The 20777-nt window shown below is 38.2% G+C and overlaps 1 protein-coding gene and 1 long non-coding RNA gene across 3 annotated transcripts in view; one reads left to right on the forward strand and one right to left on the reverse strand.

The window, feature by feature from the left end:
- The window catches only part of CDKAL1 (CDK5 regulatory subunit associated protein 1 like 1), a 716352-nt gene that overhangs the window by 600592 nt on the left and 94983 nt on the right, over positions 1-20777 (forward strand). The window lies entirely within an intron of this gene.
- Positions 14914-20347, reverse strand: LOC135269227 (uncharacterized). The gene is made up of 2 exons (XR_010337550.1): positions 19978-20347; positions 14914-18506 (listed from the first exon to the last, which is right to left on the reverse strand). It is a non-coding gene; the product is annotated as an uncharacterized LOC135269227 (long non-coding RNA).

Consider the following 20777-nt stretch of genomic DNA (forward strand, 5'->3'; position numbering starts at 1 on the left):
CACACAGAGGATTGTTCTCACCTCTTGCTACCACTCTGACTTGTATATACCTTTATTACTTGACTTGGTATGCTCATAGAATTCAGTTCCATTTAATTTGAGGTTTTTTTTCTAGGAGACAGGCACAATAACTACAGTAAGATGCTTACAATCCAGTGGGGCAGGGGCCTTGTCTCCCCACTGCCAGGGGAAGACCTTGAATTGTGGACTAGAAGTCAATGTGTTATATGTATGAAGGATATTGTACTATTCTTTGAATCTGTATACCATAACTATACATGGCACTTACCCATCATTCCACAGCAAATACAGGGCTGAAACCCAGTCTTTTAATTCCCAGTTTTGTGCTCTGTCTTTGCAAAAATTAATGCAGTTGGAATGTGCCAGTAGTCATAACCACAGCTGTGGGAGAATGTACTAAGTTTCCTCTTGGTTTTAATTATAAATTAAGTTATACATGTACTTAATACCCTATTCAAAGAAATTCTCCCTTTGTAACCTTGTCCTAGAGACCCCTGTTTTCTTCTCCAGAGGCAGCCACTGTTGCTGGTTTTGTGTATATGCCTCTAGAGTTATTTTATGCATACACAAATACATACCTTCATATAAATGTCAGTATGTGTTTTTATATAGATATATGCTTTTTAAAAATTTAAATGTTAACATACTAGAAAGTCTTCCATTTCTTTTTTCACTTTACAGTGTATCTTGGAGATAATTTTAAATAGTACATAAGGAGCTGCCTCATTCATTTATTTAAAAATAGCTGTATATATTCTATACCAGTTATTCACCCTGCATATTTAACTAGACTCTTACTGGTGGATTTTTGAGTGCTGTCTGATGCTTTTGATCTTACAAACAGTGCTGCAGTGAAAAATCTCATGAACATGTCACTTCATGCATGTATAACTTACCTGTAGGATACATTCCTAGAAGTGGAATGTGTAGATATTAGGTGTGTACATTTTAAATCATGACAGATATGGCGTGAGACCCACTCAGCAAAGTGTTCCAGTGTCTGAGCCCATCAACAAGGTGAGGGCGCTTGTTTCCCCACGCCCTCCACTATACACCGAGTCAACTGACTATTACAATCTTTCCCTCTTAGGGAAACAAAGATATCTCCTTATAGTTATTCATATTTCTCTTATGAGTGGTGTCACTCTGTTATTAGAAATAGCCACAAAAACAGAGTGATTTGGTCTTTGATTTTAAACTTTTAAAATGCACATTTTAAAATTTCTGCCTCTTCTACACACGAGCTATATGACACTGGCAGGATACTTAAGTTTTCTTTGCCTCGGTTTTCTCTCTGTAAAATGAGAGTATGTCATTCCATAGACTCTAAGCCATTATTAAGTCTTATTAATTGTAAGGCTAGCCGTTAATTTACGTAACACTAAGAAAGAAAAAAATGTCCATTACAATGGTGTCTTAAATTGAGAAATGCTAAAATACAAAAGAATGTGCATCTTAGAGTCACTGAAATTTGCTAATACTTGCATTAGAGGATTGACTTAGAATTAAACGGAAAGCACCTAGAATAGCATCTAGCACACAGTAAGTGTGCAGTAAATGACGATTCTTGCAGTAAAATTATAGTTTCTAGAATGTCAGCTCTATCACTAGTACTCAGCACACGGTATATGTTCAGTAAATAACTGGTTGTTTTAATGTGAAGTTATAGGTATTAGAATGTAAGTAGGGCTTTTGTCTATTTTGTTCAAAGTTGTTTCCCCAACACCCAAAGCAGTTCTTGACATGTGGGAGGTGCTCTGTCAATGTCTGTTGATTGAAGGAATTAATATGTTTCCTCTTCTAAAACTTCAGCAGCGTGTGTGTAGAGATCTTAATTCTTCCTAACGGTTGCAGTGGTCATGGGTTTTGGGGTTCTGTGGTCTTTACCTCTGCTGACCTGTCCCCCATACACACCAAAACCTCTAGACTTTATCACAAACCACCTGATTTTATTTTAAAAATAACTAAGCCCTATGGAGCTCACTTTAAACATTCAGAAACCTTTATTAATAAAACTAAAAACTTTGAATTGAAAGAGTTCTTCAGAATATTGTTGATATAAAATTTGATCTGGCTGGGTGCAGCGGCTCATGCCTATAATCCTAGCACTTTGGGAAGCCAAGGCGGGTGGATCACCCGAGGTCAGGAGTTTGACACCAGCCTGGCCAATATGGTGAAACCCCATCTCTACTAAAAATACAAAATATTAGCTGGGCATGGTGGCAGGTGCCTGTAATCCTAGCTACTTGGGAGGCTGAGGCAGGGAGAGTCGCTTGAACCCAGGAGGTGGAGGTTGCAGTGAGCTGAGATCATGCCATCACACTCCAGCCTGGGCAACAGAGCAAGACTCTGTCTCAAAAAAAAAAAATTATCCAAACAAGAGGCAAAATGTGTTACATAATCTATACAGGATCCTAATAAGAATTTTATGTAAAGATTTGTGTAAGTCCTACATTTTAGAATTTGCGTTTTTAAAATATATCACACTGTCTGTACAAATAGTGTGGTCTTGGACTATTGTTATTCAGTGTATATTTCCACTACAGAAAGTGTAAAGAAATAAAACCTTCCTTTTGACGTACCATGTTTCGTTTTGTTTTTTAATGGAACATGAGGTCTTAGGAGTTTTTTTTCTTTTCCTCAGCTATAAGAGTATGGGCTTTAAGAAAGCCTTGATTACTTCATTGAGTCTATATCCTTTATGCTTTTCTCTTTGGATTTCAGGCTTTTCTCACATTAGACTATGTGGCTTCATAAACTCTGCTTTCTTTAGTTTGGCTATAGGTATCTGAGTATTTCCATGTTGCATAGGCCCCTCTGTTTTCAACCTTTGAGAGTGTGGGACGTAATACTCCTTTGTTACTGTATTTTATTTATGTATTTATTTAGAGACAGGATCGCACACTGTTGCCCAGGCTGGGGTACAGAGGCACAGTCATATAAGCTCACCACAGCCTCGAACTCCTGGATTCAGCAATTCCCCCACATCAGCCTTCTGAGTAGCTAGGATACAGGCACACACTACCGTGCCCAGTTAATTTTTTTTTTTTTTGGTAGGGGGAGGGTCTTACTGTGTTGTCCAGGCTGGTCTCAAACTACTGGCCTTAAGTGATCCTCCACATTGGCCCTTCAAAACACTGGGATTGCAAGAATAAGCCACCTCTACCAGCCAGATTTGGTTACTTTAAAAAGATGAGATAGGAAACACATTATGTGTTTTTATGAATATCTGTATATATGTGCGTGTGTGTAGATGTGCATGCTGTGTAAAATATGAACTCTGGCTGATATCAGGACTAGCTGGGATGACTTAATTCTCCACCAATAGCCCAGGTTTTCTTGCTAATATTATTTTTCCCACCTTACAAGTGTCTTTAAAACTCTGAACAGTGGCTAGGCATGGCGGCTTATACCTGTAATCCCAACACTTCGAGAGGCTGAGGCAGGTGGATCACTTGAGGCAAAGAGTTGGAGGCCAGCCTGGCCAGCACAGTGAAACCCCGTCTCTACAAAAAAATAGAAAAAATAGCCAGGCGTGGTGGTGCCCGCCTGCAGTCCCAACTACTCAGGAGGCTAAGATGGAAGGATCACTTGAGCCCGGAAGGTGGAGGTTACAATGAGCCAAGAACGCAACACTGCACCCCAGCCTGGGCGACACAGAGAAACTCCATCTCAAAACAAAACAAAAAGCAGAAAAACTCTGAAGGGCTCTGAGTGTACTCTGAATTAAATGTGGATATTGCTGCCTTAAATTTAGTTCCTAGGGCTTACTTAAGTCAGAGTCGTGTTGGAAACTCAACCTGTCTTTTACAGTAGAGCCTGGGCCTGCTCCGGGGCCCTGTGTCCAGGAACGGAAACCTTCTTGCTCTTGCGTGAGCATCTCTATGTAGGTGAAGTTCACTCCCACGTTATAAACGTCCACTTTTATCACAGACCTGTTTTCGATGTGTTTATATGACTTTACAGTCACTAACCTTTCACTTACGTGAAGAAGATAAAGTCCAAACCTGAAAGTCGGCTCTGAAACATTGAGGCAAACCTTTTATCTCCTACTGAAATACCATCACAGTCTACACTAAGGCTTAGAACAACAGATTTAAATTGCTACCCAGCTATCACCAAATTAGCACCCCAAAGGTCAGCAGCTGCTAACACTTCACATCCATTAGGAATACCTTTCTAGGACTGATTAGTGATTCAGCTTTCTCTTTTTGTACTTGGTAGCTTTAAGCATTCACTACTTCTCACTTCAGTTGTAACATGCACATGTTCTCATTTTAAACAAAGCCAAATGGTTTTTAAATCCATGGATGAAAAATCATTTTCAAATCAAGTATTCATAAAAATTTTGAATATGTAATAGATATGTACTTAAGACTTCACTCAAGGATTGCAAAATACTTACCTAAATATTCACGCACATGTGTGTGTGTGTGTGTGTGTGTGTCTGTGTCTGTGTGTGTGTGTGTGTGTTGTAATTTTCAGGGAATAGGTTGATAATGGGATAGTGCTTGCTAACATACATCTCTATCAGGGTTTCTTCTAGCCTCTCTGGCTTCCTTCTTCACATTTCTCTTCATTTGTGTCTCTGGTGTTGCTGCTGCCCATTCACAATAGAGTTCTGTTCCTTGGTAGGCCATGGATGCTCAGATGCATCCCAGACATACATGCAACAGACTCGGGGGCATTTTCTTTTGAATGGTACCCCAGCCCCACTGTATCCGGGACTGAATTCATCACTGAATTTATTACCTTGATGAATATTACATCTCTCCAGCTGCTGAGCCAAAACCAGAATGTCATCCTAGACTCCTCCCACTCCCTTTACCCGCTACTTTTGATTGCTCTCATTTTCCCAGATCTGCTTCTGTAATTTGCCTAGATTTGAGCTCATTGTCTTTGTGGCCATTGCCACAATGAGGCCTAATCTAGATAGATCACAGGTCCCCTTTGTGGCAGTTTTCTCTTGGATTTCCTCATCTCTCCCAAACTGATTTTCCTCTTTCCATTCTCACTGACTTCTCCCAAATTCAATCCATTCTCCCACTGCCTTGATGGAGATACTTAAAAAATGCCATTCAGACTGTTGATGCCCGTGTAAAATTCTTTTGTAGCCCTCTGTCACTTACAGGATACAGCCCCAGCATGATACATAAGGCCCTTCGTGGCGAGTTGCTCCTTACCTTTTACCTCAAATTCCATGCTTTCCCCAATATGCTACGCTCTCTCTGTTCTCAGTGTCTGTGCATAAGCTGTTTTTTGTTTCTAGAAGCCACCGTTACTTCATCTCTTTCATCTTTCCCGATGTGATATAGTTTGGCTGTGTCCCCATTCAAAATCTCATCTTGAATTGTAATCCACATAACCCCCACATGTCAAGGGAGAGGCCAGGTGGAGGTGATTGAATCCTGGGCGTGGTTTCCCCCATGCTGTTCTCATGATAGTGAGTGAGTTCTCTTGAGATCTGATGGTTTTAGAAGTGTTTGGTAGTTCCTCCTGCATTCATTCTCCTTTCTACTGCCATGTGCAGAGGTGTCTGGCTTCGCCTTCGTCTTCTGCCATGATTGTAAGTTTCCTGAGGCCTCCCCAGCTATGCGGATGTGAGTCAATTATACCTCTTTTCTTTATAAATTACCCAGTCTCAGGCAGTTCTTTATAGGAGCATGAGAATGGACTAGTACACCATCAGAAAGCAGAGCTGGTGCTTCCTTCTGGGAGCTCTCCTGTCTTCCTCTACTCTCAGCTTCTCTGGGGAGTTAGCTGTCCCTTTCACATGCCCCCACAATCTCTGTGTTTCCCCTACCTCATTGTTTGTCTCCCCTGATGACTGAAGTTTTTGAGATCAGGGCTTGTGTTAACTAAAGTCTATATGCAGCCTTGCAGGACTAGTACAGTGGCTGACACATAATAGCTGTTCAATCAAAGTTCGTTTAAAGAAAGAGCTTGATGTTTTTCAAGGTCAGAATTTCTCTCATACAGATGCTCTAGAATATGTTTATTGGACGAATCTTTTGTATTCCATGCACACATAGCAAATTAAAAATCGTGTGTGGACAGCTGTGTTTCCACAGTATTTCCATCTTTCATATTTAAAATCAATCTTTCTATTCCCAATTATGTGAAATTAAGGGGAATGATTTAATAGCAGTCTGTTCTTTTCTCTGTAGTTACATAAAGAGGGTAAAACCCCTTATAATGGAGCAATGCCCCCTCCATTCCAGAGATTCTCAAACTTGATGGCACATTAAAATCAGCTGGGGTACTTTAAGATACATTGTACTTGGGTCCTACACATCTACACAATATGTGTGTTGTGTTACTCCCAAATGTTCTAGAGAATAAGTTATGCTAATTGGCTTTGTTATCATTACCCATTCCCATCTCAGCGGAGCACTCAGCCTTGATCCTTTTATGCCTCTGCAGTCAGCTTATTTTCCTGCTTCTGCCTCTTCCGTGAACTTCACCACTTAGGCCTAGGTCCTCTGCTTGTGCTGCATCTCCTGCCCCTCATGATGCAGTTTCTGTTAGTATTGCTCAAATCGCCGACATGAGCTTGCCATTTTGAATTTCTAGTTTTACCTATATTGTGCTTAATCTGATAATGTGATACCTCCCTAAGGATATTAAGTAGCTTATTAGATGTTTTCTTTAGGGCTACGTTATGAATAACCCAACTCATGCTGGTTTAAACAAAGAGATCATTTATATTTATAATTTATTGGCTTCCTTAATTGAACTGTCAAGGTAGTTTTTACATTAAGCAAGGCTTCATTCAGGACTCAAGCAGTGTCACCAGCAGCCCTTACTTGGAAGTTTTGATATATTGACTATTTTCAGGCTCACCTCCTTAGAGGTAGCAAAGGCTGTCCCACATCTTCATACTCTTCATACTTTCAAATACAAAGAAGAGAGATGACGTCTGTCCTGCCAAGCAAAGTTTTATCAAACCTGCTCAATTTGGGTTATGTACACTTCTCAGAATTGGGCCAGGGTATTAACAAGTTGATTGACTTAAGCCAATCAAGATTTTTACCCCAAGAGCTGAGGGTGCAGTTAGCCCAAGCATTGAGCGGGATGTGAAGGATTAAGCCCTGGTGAATTCCCCTAGGAGCAAAAATTGAATGTAGGAAGGAAAAATAATACATATTCACAATAATGCTAGTCGTCATAATATTATCTGTCAAAGTGTTCCATCGACAGTAATATGTATTTAATTCAAAATGTCATATGTAGAAGAATTGTTTGATTGAACCATGTTGGACCATATCGAATTTCTAGTTAAGTGAATGCCAGAAAAAGATGTAATATGTTTTATTTTCATAAACAATGTAAGAAGGCCAGGCACAGTGCCTCATGCCTGTAATCCCAGTACTTTGGGAGGCGGAGGTGGGCAGATCATTTGAGATCAGGAGTTTGAGACCAGTCTGGGCAACATGTTGACACCCTGACTCTACTAAAAATACAAAAATTAGCTGGGCGTGGTGGCAGGTGCTGGTATTCCTAGCTACTTGGGAGGCTGAGGCAGGAGAATCACTTGAACCCAGAAGGCGGAGGTTGTAGTGAGCCTAGATTGCACCACTGCACTCCAGCCTGGACAACGAAGTAAGACTCCATCTCAAGAAAGAGAAAGAAAAGAAAAAGAGAGAGAGAGAGAGAGAGAGAGAGAAATTGCTTGTATCATTGAATTTATGAGTTTAAGCTTTTTAGCAAATATTAAAACTTTACTAAATATTAGAATGGTACAGTAGAGTCTGAAGACTGACTTCAAATTGATGCTTTGCCATTTAACTCCCTGGATGACCCTGAATAAGTTACTTCTTTTCTTTAATCACTGGTTTTGTTTTCCGCTAGATGCAGGTGTAAGTAATACATCTCAAGGAGCTTTTGTGAGTATCAAATGAGATAATATATGTTACAGCATAAGCAAATGGTCTCTGACTTACGGTGGTCCCACTTACAAGTTTTCTTTTGACCTTTCGATTGTAGGAAGGCAATACATGTTCAGTAGAAACTGTACTTGGAGTATTCATATGAGCATTCTGTTTCTATTTTCAGTACAGAATTCAATACATTACATGAGATGTTTAACACTTTAGTATAGGTTTTGTGTTAGATGATTTTACCCAGTTGGGCTAAGAAAAGTGTTCTGAGTATGTTTAAGGTAGGGTAGGCTAGGCTGTGGTGTTTGGTAGGTTAGGTATATTAAATGCATTTTCAACTTAAAATATTTTCAACTTCTGAATGGGTTTGTCAGGATGTTATCCCATCATAAGTTCAGAAGTATCTGTAATGAAAAGTCAGAGTTAATTGTTACTTTTAATTTTACTACCTCATCCAGTTGACTTTACCTGGTCAAATATAGTGTCATTATAATTAGAATGTAATTCTATTTGCTAGCACACTGCCTTTATTACTTAAAACCTTTTTTGTTTTCATGTTTTATTTTGGCTGAAGAAGCCTCAGAGTGGCCTATATTAAAAATATATAGCAAGATATTTTAGGATAAAATAAAAAGTGATGTGCTGTTCACTCACAAAATCTGAGTCGCTGCCACAATTAAGAATAAAAGCTTGGGCTTCTGGGAAGCAAAGACAAAAAGACAAATACAGCTAAATGCACAGCTCTCATTTTGTAATAGCAGAAAGTATATCATTCAAGAAGAATGACAACCTTTGCTTAGGGCAAATCTCTAAATAGAATATATCCTATCAATCTTTCTGTTAAGGGGTGTTGAACAGCATAATGGACCATTGTACCATAAAATTTACAGTAAGATTTGGAACTGTTTTGGACAGTTTTCAGTGGAGGTGCAGTCTATCCTGGGTTTGAATATGCTGTTCACTCACTGTGCACCATGGGTAATTTATTTAACTTCTCTGAGGCTCAATTTTCTTGTCTCTAAAATGGGAATTAAAAAAACAATACCTCCCCTATGGGGTTATTATAAGGATTAAACAAGAGAATGTATGTTGAAGAGATTGGCACAGCGCTCTGAATGCAGTAAGTACTTAATAAATGTTAGTTGTTAAATAATAGTTAGAAATTCCAACTATAGATATTTATTACTATAACTAGGTATCTGAAAAAAAAAATATTAGCAGTGAGATAATTTTGTTGTGATTAAAGAAAGCATGTGATTGAATACTGAAAAGTATCACCAAGGTCCTTCAACTACATAAAAAAAAAATCTCACCAGCTGGAAATCTAAAGAAGAAAAATGAAAACATTGTTCTGGTTCTCTGTATGAGCTAATTAAAATTTTCTGTTATTTTTTAAAACAAGTCCATTTTGGACTAGAACTGAAAGTCTCCAACATACTGTAAGTGGAAAAAAAAGCCCATGGTAAGAAGGCTCCAGAAGCTAACTGACATACGTGAACCCAGGGTATACCTCATAATTCACAATTTCCTGACAGTGTCTGCACCTTAGAATTCTGCTTAGAGGTGTGTAGGCTCAGTAGCATATTGTGGGCAAGTTGATGTGTTCCAGCCGTCGACTTATATAAACACTGTTGTCTTATAGGAGACTATACATTGTGACTCTAGCTTACCAAAAAAAAAAAAAGGAAAAATGGAGTAATTGTACTAACTCTACATATAATACAAAATAAGATTACCTAGAATATTTCACATACTAATACATTGATGGTAGATAGCTTTTTAAGTTTATCCCTGAAATAATCAAAGTAATAGGATATTTGGAAGTATTAAATGTTAGCACTGAAAGGAGTCAGGAATTGCTAAGGGTCAGCTTAATACCGTCCCTTCGTTTTGCTTTCTTTTTAATTTAGGTATGGAAACGAAGGCCCACATGCACGTGGCTAGTTAATAATAAAATGAAACCTTCACATCATATTTGCCGACTCTTAGTCCGGTATGTCTTTCACCTCACCACACGGTGTTTGTTTTTGTTTGTATTTTTTTTTTTTTTTTGATCATCATTTATTTTTGTTTCTAGCTATTGTTGATTTTTAATATTTGCATTCCACAGGACAAGAACACCCTTTATTTCCAAGTATTCTGTGATTCAAAACTCTAGTACACTCTACCTTTTAGCAAATTGGACCTAACTTTTTTTTTGAGATGTAGTTTTGCTCTTGTCGCCCAGACTGGAGTGCAGTGGTGCAATCTCGACTCACTGCAACCTCTGCCTCCTGGGTTCAAGTGATTCTTCTCTCTCAGAGTCCTGAGTAGTTGGGATTACAGGCACCCACCACCACAATGAGCTAATTTTTGTATTTTTAGTAGAGACGGGGGTTTCACTATATTGGTCAGACTGGTCTCAAACTCCTGACCTAGTGACCCACCCGTCTCGGCTTCCCAAAGTGCTGGGATTACAGGCATGAGCCAGTGCGCCTGGCCAGCTTGACTTTTTTACTTGTCTCCTGGTGGAAAGCCACAGTAGACAAGGTCCCAGAGAACTACCACTACCTGGTCCCAAGGCAGACCTCTCCACAGCTATCACCCAAAGAATACAATGGCTAAGGTTGGGGCAGCAAGGTGGTGCGAAGAAGGTATGGCAGAAATCGCCAATATCGGGACTAAAAGCACCTGACAGCTAGTGGTGAATTTGACATTCATCTTTCCTCAGCAATGCTGTGAAGTCTTCTTATCCCCTGGTTCCTTCTGCACCAGCTCCCAGGATGGGATTAAAAGGGGAGTATTCCCAAAAGCTACTTCCAGGGCAGGGCTTACATTACACCAAAGTTCAAAAAACAGTTACAAAACAGTAGATTCAGTTTAAGTGGCAATATTATGTATATATCTGTGCTTCTGAATTGTCTACCTTTTATGTAGTATGATTTCCGTAATAAGGCATAAAAGGAGTAAGTGATACTTTTTTTCAAAAAGGCTGCCAGAGAAAATTTGGATGACGGCATTGTTCAAAATCTGGTTGGCTCTGATAGATATAGCTGTAGATGTAGATATAGATATAAATATATTTTTTAACCATGTCTTCTGGTTTAAATATAAACACTGAATTTCAGAAATCCCAGTTTATGATAGGTACCCGCCTTTTAGGGTGTTTGTCTCCATTACGTCTAGTTCTGAAAAGATACGTAGTTCTGTATCAGTTTAATTTCAGTTTTCTTGTTAGGCCATTTTGGTGATCGTCTCCTACATACTGTAATGACAACATTTTTACATCATGTGTCTTCATTACTTTGGTGTGGTCTGTTGTTACATATATAACAAAAAAGTCACCATAAACAAGTCAAAAGCAATTTGATGCTAACTACCCAATATGCAAGTTTTGGTAGCAGTAAAACAGAGATTCGTTTCCTGAGAGGGGCTTACTGAGAAGACAGCTGGCATTTGACATTCCTAACATTGGAGAAAACCATAAAGCTAGATGGCTACTCTAAAATGTCATTGATTAGTTCAGAGCATTCAGTTAATTGCGTTAAGTTTTCATTGATTTGAAGTAGTTTCAGGGGAGACCTCTCTGCATTAGTGAAATGTTTTTATTTTTAAAATATTTTTAAAGGAATACAGTTTATTTCTTTCAAGTAATCACACAAATTTAGTATTCCAAAGAGAGCACTTTGTGATTCTTTAAATGAATAGATAAGAAATATTTTCTAAGGCATCAGTAAGACTTCAAAATGAAAACATTATTGTTTAACCATGGACAAAAAATTGTAACCTATCTGGTAATTAAAGCAATACAGATTTAAATTTCAATGAAGTGTTATTTTCACCTATGAAATTACTAAAAATTTTTGAATTGAGAATACTGAGAGCTGGATAAGCATATAAATTTTAGAAAGAGGCTAATAGTTTGTATCATTTAGCGGAGCAAATCAGCTCCTGGAAATCTATTTTGAGGAACTAATCTTAAAGATAGAAAACTCTCTTTGCACAAAAACGTTCACTGCATTATTATCAATAATAGAATAAAAAACTTAAATATCCATCATTAAGGAAGTTGATTATATAAGTAAATCATAGTATACATGTGCAGTAGATTAATACCCAGCTGATAAATGTGATTTATGCAGAATTTATAACAGTGTGGAAAACACTCATTAGGAAGAAAAAATAGTAATAACAATTTTATATAAGTTAGGAAGTCAGCCCTATTTTAGAACTACATATTAATGAAGATAAAAGGAGATACTGAAATTTTTAAAATCTCTTAAGCTCAGCCATTTTACTTAAGGTCTTATTTATGCTAATATGTAGTCATTCCTTTTTTTATTATTGCTTGTACAAAAGTAAAAATAAGCTGTTCCCTTTCCAAATTATCTCACATGCCAAGTTATGAAGGTCATAATAACATTTTTACCTTAAAGCAGAAATATCTTTAGATACCGCATTTAAGTTTTCCAAATATTTTCCCTTCATCATCCTTTTATATTTATGTTTTTCAACGTATTATTTATGTATCTCATGATTTTGCGGCATTACTCTTCTGGAAGAAATGGTATTTCCTGGTATTTTCTCCTTGCTCACACATCTGTCTACCCCCTGTAACTCCACAAAACTAGAATTCTGAGATGGTATTTAGAGGCTGTTAGGAAGTAGAACCTATATATTTGTTTTAATTTTTTTCCAGAGGTTCTACAGCACATGGGGATTATTTAACAGTTTCTAAGCACACATGATCCATTTACAAAGACAAAGCACCTTGTGTTTCTATAGTTATTTTTATGTAAAGCTATTAAAGGAACAGGAAACATCTTTCGGCAGCCTTTCTCCCTACAACTGCCCCAAAAATAGTCATTAGTTTTAAACATAACAGAGACTAAAATTGTTTCCCATAGATGCTTGGAGAAAGGCTGCAGGGTAACACTAAAGCATTTGGGGTTATTTATAATAAAGCTTGTGCAAAAGAAACAAGATGCCAATTCACGTGTCAGGCAGACAGTGGCAGCTGCTTTGTTACCATGTGGCACTGTCCCATCCTAAATCAAATGGGAAATGGGTACTGTTTGACAGATACTGTCATCAGTTACAAACATTATTAAAATAATGAAAAAGCTGCTGCTTTTTTTTTTTTTTTTTTTATCTTAGGGACAGGCTGTTGGTTTGTTCGGGCTTTCCCAACCCTGGTGCTCAGGACTCCAGGATGAATATTCCTACACCAGATTTTTGATCCAGCCAAGCCTGAGCTACGATTTTTTTTAATCCCAGTGGGACAGTGTAGCTATGTTCTTGGCGTTTTCTGCCTATTACCAGTTAGGGTCTGTGAACAGAATCTCCATTTGTGAGAACCTCATTGTGGATAGCACGCAGTGGTCTTTTCATTTTGATTGATGGTTCTGGTTCTGCACCATCTGGCTTCTGATAGGCTGCATTAATCATATCCTGAACTAAGAAAGTGTAGACATGTCTGCTTAATATGGACCCATACATAATGTAACATTAGTTATTCATTCAGCTTGCAAAACAGTCATAATGTATGCAAGGTCTTTATATAGTAAAACATAAATATTAATATGTGACCCATTAATGCTGTTTTTACTTGTACTAACCTCCCACTAGTGCATTTGTTTATGAAGATTGAAATTAAGAGAAAGAAGGCCATGTGCACATTTCCATGAACACATAGAGTTTTGCTGATGTCTCCTATGAATTTAGAGTGATGTATGTGTGAAATACTTATTTGCCCATATTTACTTTATATCTCTAATTGCCTCTTGAAATACAGGTTAAATGCAAGCTGCAACACAGATTAATTTTTTCTCATGTGAACTCCTTGCATCAAATGTAGGTCATCCATTTGGCGGGGTCGTGGGGGCGGATGTGGCCGTGCTCTTTTGTGCTGCCTCTGGCTGGGCCCACTCTGTCCCCTGCTGTGTGATAATGTCAAGAAAAAAAGAGGGGCCAGCAGAGGCCAGATAGGAATTCAGAAGTCAAACAAAGTTTGCTCCGGATTTAGGACTATCATACTTACCAGTAGCTCAAATTCGGTTTTAAAAATTTGCTAGGGCCTTTTCCATTTAAGAGAGATTTAGTGTGCACTAATCATAATCCTTTCACTACCTAGGGATTTAAATTCTCCTGGGAAGTTACCTTGTACAGAATTGCTAGAGCATATTTCTTGAGATAGCAAATTAAAACCATAACTTCATAAAACACATTTTATGTTTTATTAATTATGTTTTGTCATAACAACACCGTATTCCCATGTGGTTACATCTTCTTGTATGTGCCCGCAAATCAAAGTATGTATTTTAATGAATTATGTTATTGCAGAATAAGTGAAGATTAATGCTTGTGTGCTGCAGAATACAAAACACAGTCCACACTGTGACAGTAATCAATCATCGAATAATGCATGGGAAACACGGCAAACAATCATAGTTTTTATTAAGAAATAAGTAAACTGCAACTTCTGCTTGAAACGTAATTGCAGTGAGGTTTAATTAGTCACATAAGCTCTATGAGCAATACCAACAGAAACTGTATAAAATATAATGCAGGGATTCAAACTGATATCTTAAGAGTTTCAAATATTAAGATAACACCATGTAGAAAGCTGGAAAAAATAATTTCAAAAATAAAATTAGTACTTTAATGTCCAGCTCCTCCTTTCTTATTTTAAAATTACTTTTGTCTGATTCTTCTAATAGTTTAGATCCCATTATTGCTTAATTTATTCCATTAAGTGGTTTTTAAAAATAAGCCCACTGTCAAGAACACGGCATTGCCAAACCAAACTCGAGAGTAAGAAATCTTGTATAAATAGTCTATGACCATGGGCACACTGATGCAGTTCTAGGAATTTGTGAAGAGTGCTAATTTTCCTCAGAGAAGGCAGAGTTTGTGTCTTGACTTTGCCTCCAAACCAGCTGAATGATCTTAAAAATAGGTTCAAACTGACTGGCCTATTTCCAGATTAACCCTCATTTAAAGATACAGTAGTCTGAGTGAGCTTTTTATCTTAAAAAAAAAAAAAAATGTTTATTAACCTCAAGCCTGGTTTCTTATCTTAAAATTGAAGATCATCCCTGCCCTTAGTTTTAGTTGTATGTGAGGATCACATGAGATAATGTGTGTGTGTGTTATAAACTTTTAAGTACTATAAAAATATATGTACTATCATTTTTATTGATTAAACTTTCCTGGATTTCATCTGCTACATTCATGAGAGTATGTGCAATGATACATTCTCCTCCCATGTCACAGTAAATTTTAAGAACCAATAAAATGATGAATACATGCGTTTCCTGGTGCCTGAATTTCTATTCTTGTGTAAGTTCCCTCTAGAGTTTACAGGAGATGTTAAAAACTACTTTTCCCCTGGAAAGGACCATATGCTAGTTCACTACATAATTACAACATAATACAATTTTCTTCTTCCAGCAACATATAAACTATTGGACTGTGCTTCTTTAAAATTAAGGACATTCATCCTGAAGCTGGGACAGGACTGAAAGGGAAGGTATTTTAAACCAAACCATTTCTTTAGCTCAGGAAGGCAGTGCCAGAAAGACAGCTTTCAAGAGGCCAGTGCTCCGCTTCTCCATTGGAGAACCAGTGCCATCCAGGAGGGGGCATAAACAGATGGTAAGTTAGAGAACCTGACAGCTTTCCCCTCCCTCCACAAGTCAGCAGTAGACTTTGATTGGAAATGTAGTAAACTCCCAGAACGCCAAATAAACCTCTTTCAAGTATGTAAATACCAAAACAAAAGTGACTTTTTTATTTGTAACATTTTAATAAATTTTAATGTTTTTGTCTTATCATGAATATATCAGTGTTTACACTGGTATTGTCTCCTTTTAATGTTACCAGCTTGTCCGAAGGATAACGAGACATATGTATGGTTCTCCCATTCAGGGAAATCACTGTAGGCCATGCTTAGTGTTTACTTAGACTTTAAGTGAAGTTAGGTGTCCTCTGTATACTTCTCCCTAGTGTCATGGCACAGATTCATATGTGTGTCAACAGTGTGCTTATAACAGGACTCAACAGTCTTTATATGCAGGTTTTTAAAACTCATATTCATTTGTTGTCTTTATGCACAAGACATTGAAAATACGAACAATAAGATTCTGTGTGGTCCGATGTCTTGACACACTCTAGGCTGTTGGGGAGGAGGGAGATGAACAGCTAATTTTAATTCTAGGATTCATATGTAATGCCATTACCACCACCTCTATTATTAATCACTGTATTATTAGCAGTAGTGTTAATAGCAAAGTATAAATGTGTTTTAAAGGAATCTTGTTATGAAAGTTTAAGGGAAGGTCATTCGAAACTTTGAAAGCACAAAGTATTCAGTGCTAGCTTCATGCTTGAAAATGGTTATGGGGACCATGACTTAATTATTTCATCAGATAAATCTATTGCTCTTTCCCCTAAGAACTAAAACTGTCTAATTTTTTTCCCAAGACCAGTATTTAGGGTTTCTCTAAACTGTTGTGGCATTTTTGGCAACTTCACCAAGAACACGATGGTCCCAAGGTACCTTTTCGAGTTTCACATCTGCCTTAAATTGTAACCAAGAAAACCAAGTGAATACCCACCCAAATCACTGCCCAGTCCTTTTTCCTTCATAGCACTGAACTCATGTGTTATTTCTTTGACTCCTTCTCCAATCATAAAGATAACACGGAGGAATTACTTCCTAGCTGTCTCTCCTATACTGCAATAAATTATTGCCCTCTGCTCTTCCCAAAGGCCTCCAAGGTTACTGACAGCCCTGACCAGTGTCTACCATTGCCATCCCCTCACCCCCAACCCTTACTAAAGTGTCCCACGCCATACCCTAGAATACAGATTAGAATCAAAGCAGGAACTGTTGGGAGGAGAAGGGGGTTGGGACAGTCATGCATTATGCAGACTTTGTCAGTGTTAATGTGAACAAAAGGTCACCAAGACTCATCAGATTTATAATGGAGAAAGAACATCATTCTCTGCCTTTAAAAATTCCTTATTTTATAGTTTACCTAGTATGCTGCAATTATTTAATTTTGAGTTAAAGATATTGTTCGTGGCAAAAAAACGATTTATTTTTAATCATAGTTGATTAACCTGTATATTACTAGTTATGAGTTATTTCAGTTATTTACAGTTTGTACTTGACTGTCACTGCCAAATGCAGATTTGATGTGTAAAGAACTTTTTCTTGATTTATTTTCTTTTTCATAGCCTGTTACGGTTTTTTAAAGGAGTTAAGGCATGAAAAAACCCTTAAACGATAGGCTAAAGTCATCCTCTAAATATGTGAGATACTTATCTTTTCAGAGAACCTGTATAATTTAGGGACATTTTAGGAAATAAGACACACTTAGAATATGAATTTTTTTTCTTATTTAAAGCAATCACTTTATTAGGTTTCTAACCAAATGTTAGAGGAAGTAGGAAGATGCTTGTCAGAATCAAATAACTTGTAAGCCATGGTGTCCGTATTTTTCCAGGAGTGGAAAGCCTTAATATCACAGCTATTCGGCTTTCCATTCCACAAACATCATTGTTTATAAACATTTCTAAAACTGCTCTCTGTGTAGCATACACATATGCCTTGTCTCAGAGACAGTTTCCCCTTGTTCCTTTTAGTCTCCTTTCAGTTGTATTCTTGCTGTTTTATTCATTTTCCCCCTTTTCCCTTTCACATTAACAAAGTAATTCACTTTCATATGTGTTGCTAGAGTTGTATTTTTGTTTCAAATGGTGACTGCATCCCTCAACCCCAAAATGTCTGGGTAAATAGTTTATGGCCATCTGTATTCTGTCATGCAAAAGAAGATGGTTCTTCCAAATAAATTCAGTGACTCAGCCATAATAACCAACATTGCATGTGTGTGTGCGTGCGTGCGTGTGTGTGTGTTTTGGGGGGAACTATCATTTTATAATTTCATCCACAGACAGCCACAACCCAGAGCTTTTTAAATGCCTATCCTTTAACAAACATAATTTTATTTCTAACATTTTTGTAATCCAAATGTGCTAAAACATCTAGGCAGCATGCTGTGTATCAGAAAGAGTAAGTGCTTTGCAGCCAAGTGAACCTGGCTTGGAAAATGCTTTTCTCATTGACTAGCTGTGAAACTTTGGGCACGTTTCCTAATCTATCTGACCCTCACATTTGTCATCTGTGAAACAGGGAAAATAGTATCTACTCTGTGAGAAATAAAACTCTGAAAACAACTGATTCATAGTCAGTACTCATAAAATCTCTTGCCTATTTCCTTTCCCTTTCTTCTAAATAATTTCTTGGATAATATGTTCAGTAGTCTAGACACTTGGAAATACTGAATTATTAAATATTTTCATGTTTCATTTCTCATGTCTTTCAATGGCAGTTGAAAAAAATATATTACCATAAGACATAAGCACCTGGACATAAGCATAGATTAGCTCAGTGAAGCCCATCTGTATACATGAGGTCAAAGTCAGGTCCCACCCCAGAAAACATGGTGAAGTCAAGTTGCCTCCTCCAGCAGCGAGCTTCTCCTTTTCCCCTCTGTGTGCCCTTCTCGCTGCTTATGGACTCAGTGACCTTGTGCTGTCTGCAGTCATCCACAGTCAAGGCTGCTTTCAACAGAGAATGTGAGAAGCACATCCATTACAAGATATACATTATTGAAAAGGGTCAATAGGAGAATCTCCCTGGCTATTTTCATTTTAACAAAAGAGACGGATTTAAGTCAAATTATTAACTACTAATTGTTGATTCTTATGTGTTAGTGAACCTTTCTGTTTTCCAGCAGACATTCTTGAACTTGTCAATTATGGTGTTCCTGAAAATTATTTTTAATTGGCTCTTTTGCCTTTAAGTGGCTCCTCTGGATGACTTCTGACCCTCCAAAGAGATCTACAAATCACTGGAAACTGCTCCCTTCTGGCAGAAGCCCATTTCACTTGTGAGCAAGTCATCCAGTAAAATGCACTATGTCATCAAGGAAGGGAGTTGGGAACAGAACAGAGGATGTTACTTACAGGAGAACTACTAGCTATGGTTATTCCTGGTCATCAGCATGTCCCAAGAAAGACTTAAAGAGCAAGAAAAGATAGGGAAAAATAACTTCTACCTTTAGTGCAAAATCAGTTTTACTGTGCCTTTCTTTTCTTTTCTTTTTTTTTTTTTTTTCCCCCCTTGAAACAGGGTCTAGCTCTGTCACCCAGGCTGGAGTCTAGTAGTGTGAACATGGCTTAGTGCAGCCTCCACCTCCCAGGTTCAAACAATCCTCCCACCTCAACCTCTCGAGTAGCTAGGACCACAGGCATGCACCACCATGTAGCTAATTTTTAATTTTTCATAGAGATGGGGTCTCACCGTGTTGCCCAGGCTGGTCTCAAACTCCTGGGCTCAAGTGATCCTCCTGTCTCAGCCTCCCAAGTGCTAGGATTACAAATGTAAGCTACTACTCCCAGGCTACTTGCCTTTCTTTAAAATCTTTACTTTTAGAAAATATCTGAAAGCAAGTAAAAACCACTAATTGTGAAGATAATGTATTACAAGCAAGAATATCTTGTTTCCCCTCAAGTAAATTATAAGGGCATTTTCTTCACAACCCTTAATAAGGCAAAGACTGCAAATACGCACAGATAGTTGTTGATAATCTCAGCGTTATGCTGACTTGTTTCTTTGTTGTACTCTTCTGATAGAGGATTTGGGTGCATACGGAAGATCAAGGAGAAGGAATAGAGAGGAATTCATTTAATTGCCAAATGTTTCCATGAGACATATGAATAATACACTGTCAAACACTAGATTATTTACTGCTTTGTGTGCTTGCTTAATTATATCTTAGCAACTAGATTGTTCATTTCTCAAGGGTAAGTACTGTGTCTTATGTCTTCAAACACCCTTAAGGGAACCTAGGCTAGTAGTTGACATTGAATAGATTCTAAGTAAATTCTTGCTGACTGGAATTATGTTTATGGCAAAGCTACTTGCAGATTACTTGTACTGAGACCAAATGTAAACGCTAGAAGAGTCGGACATGGTTTTCTTTGGACACACCTTGGATGTGGCTGATGCCCTCCCCACCCCCCATACCTTTATAATAAAACTTTAATTCAGTCAAACTGGTATCACTGCATGTTTCTAAGAGGCTTGTTCACTTTCTGACCAAATTATCCATCTTCTACCCGGAGTTCTCAGTTGGGGTTGGTGCCACTCTGTCAAGGGGGTACATGGAAATAGGGAGGGGTTGGTTGTTGCTAGTGGTGCTACTGGCCTTACGCTGCTAGGCGCGGGAGGTGCTAAACATCCTCAGTGTTGCACAGTCTGCCACAGCAAAGCATTGTCGTGCTCACAGCACCACTAGTGCTCAGCATTAAAAAACACTGGATTCCTTAAAACTTTGTCCTGCTTCGTATATTAGTCCGTTTTCAGGCTGCTGATAAAGACATACCCAAGACTGGGAAGAAAAATAAGTTTAATTGGACTTACAGTTCCACATGGCTGGGAGGCCTCACAATCATGGCGGGAGGTGAAAGACACTTCTTACTTGGCGGCAGCAAGAGAAAATGAGGGGAGAAGCAAAAGCGGAAACCCCTGGTAAACCCATCAGATCTCGTGAGACTTACTCACTATCACGAGAATAGCATGGGAAAGACCGGCCCCCAGGATTCAGTTACCTCCCCCTGGGTCCCTCCCATAGCACGGGGGAATTCTGGGAGTTACAGTTCAAGTTGAGATTTGAATGGGGACACAGCCAAACCATGTCACTAAGCAAGCCTTATATTTCACCACTCCTCCCTTGCACGCTATATTTAATCCTTACTGAGCTACTTCATTCTGGATCATGCCAAGCTCTGTCTACTTCTGCATCTTTGCAGATTTTATTTCTTAGG

This window comes from Aotus nancymaae, unplaced genomic scaffold, assembly GCF_030222135.1.
Source record: "Aotus nancymaae isolate 86718 unplaced genomic scaffold, 86718_ANA_hifiasm-v0.15.2.pri h1tg000051l, whole genome shotgun sequence".
NCBI classification, from domain to species: Eukaryota; Metazoa; Chordata; class Mammalia; order Primates; family Aotidae; genus Aotus; species Aotus nancymaae.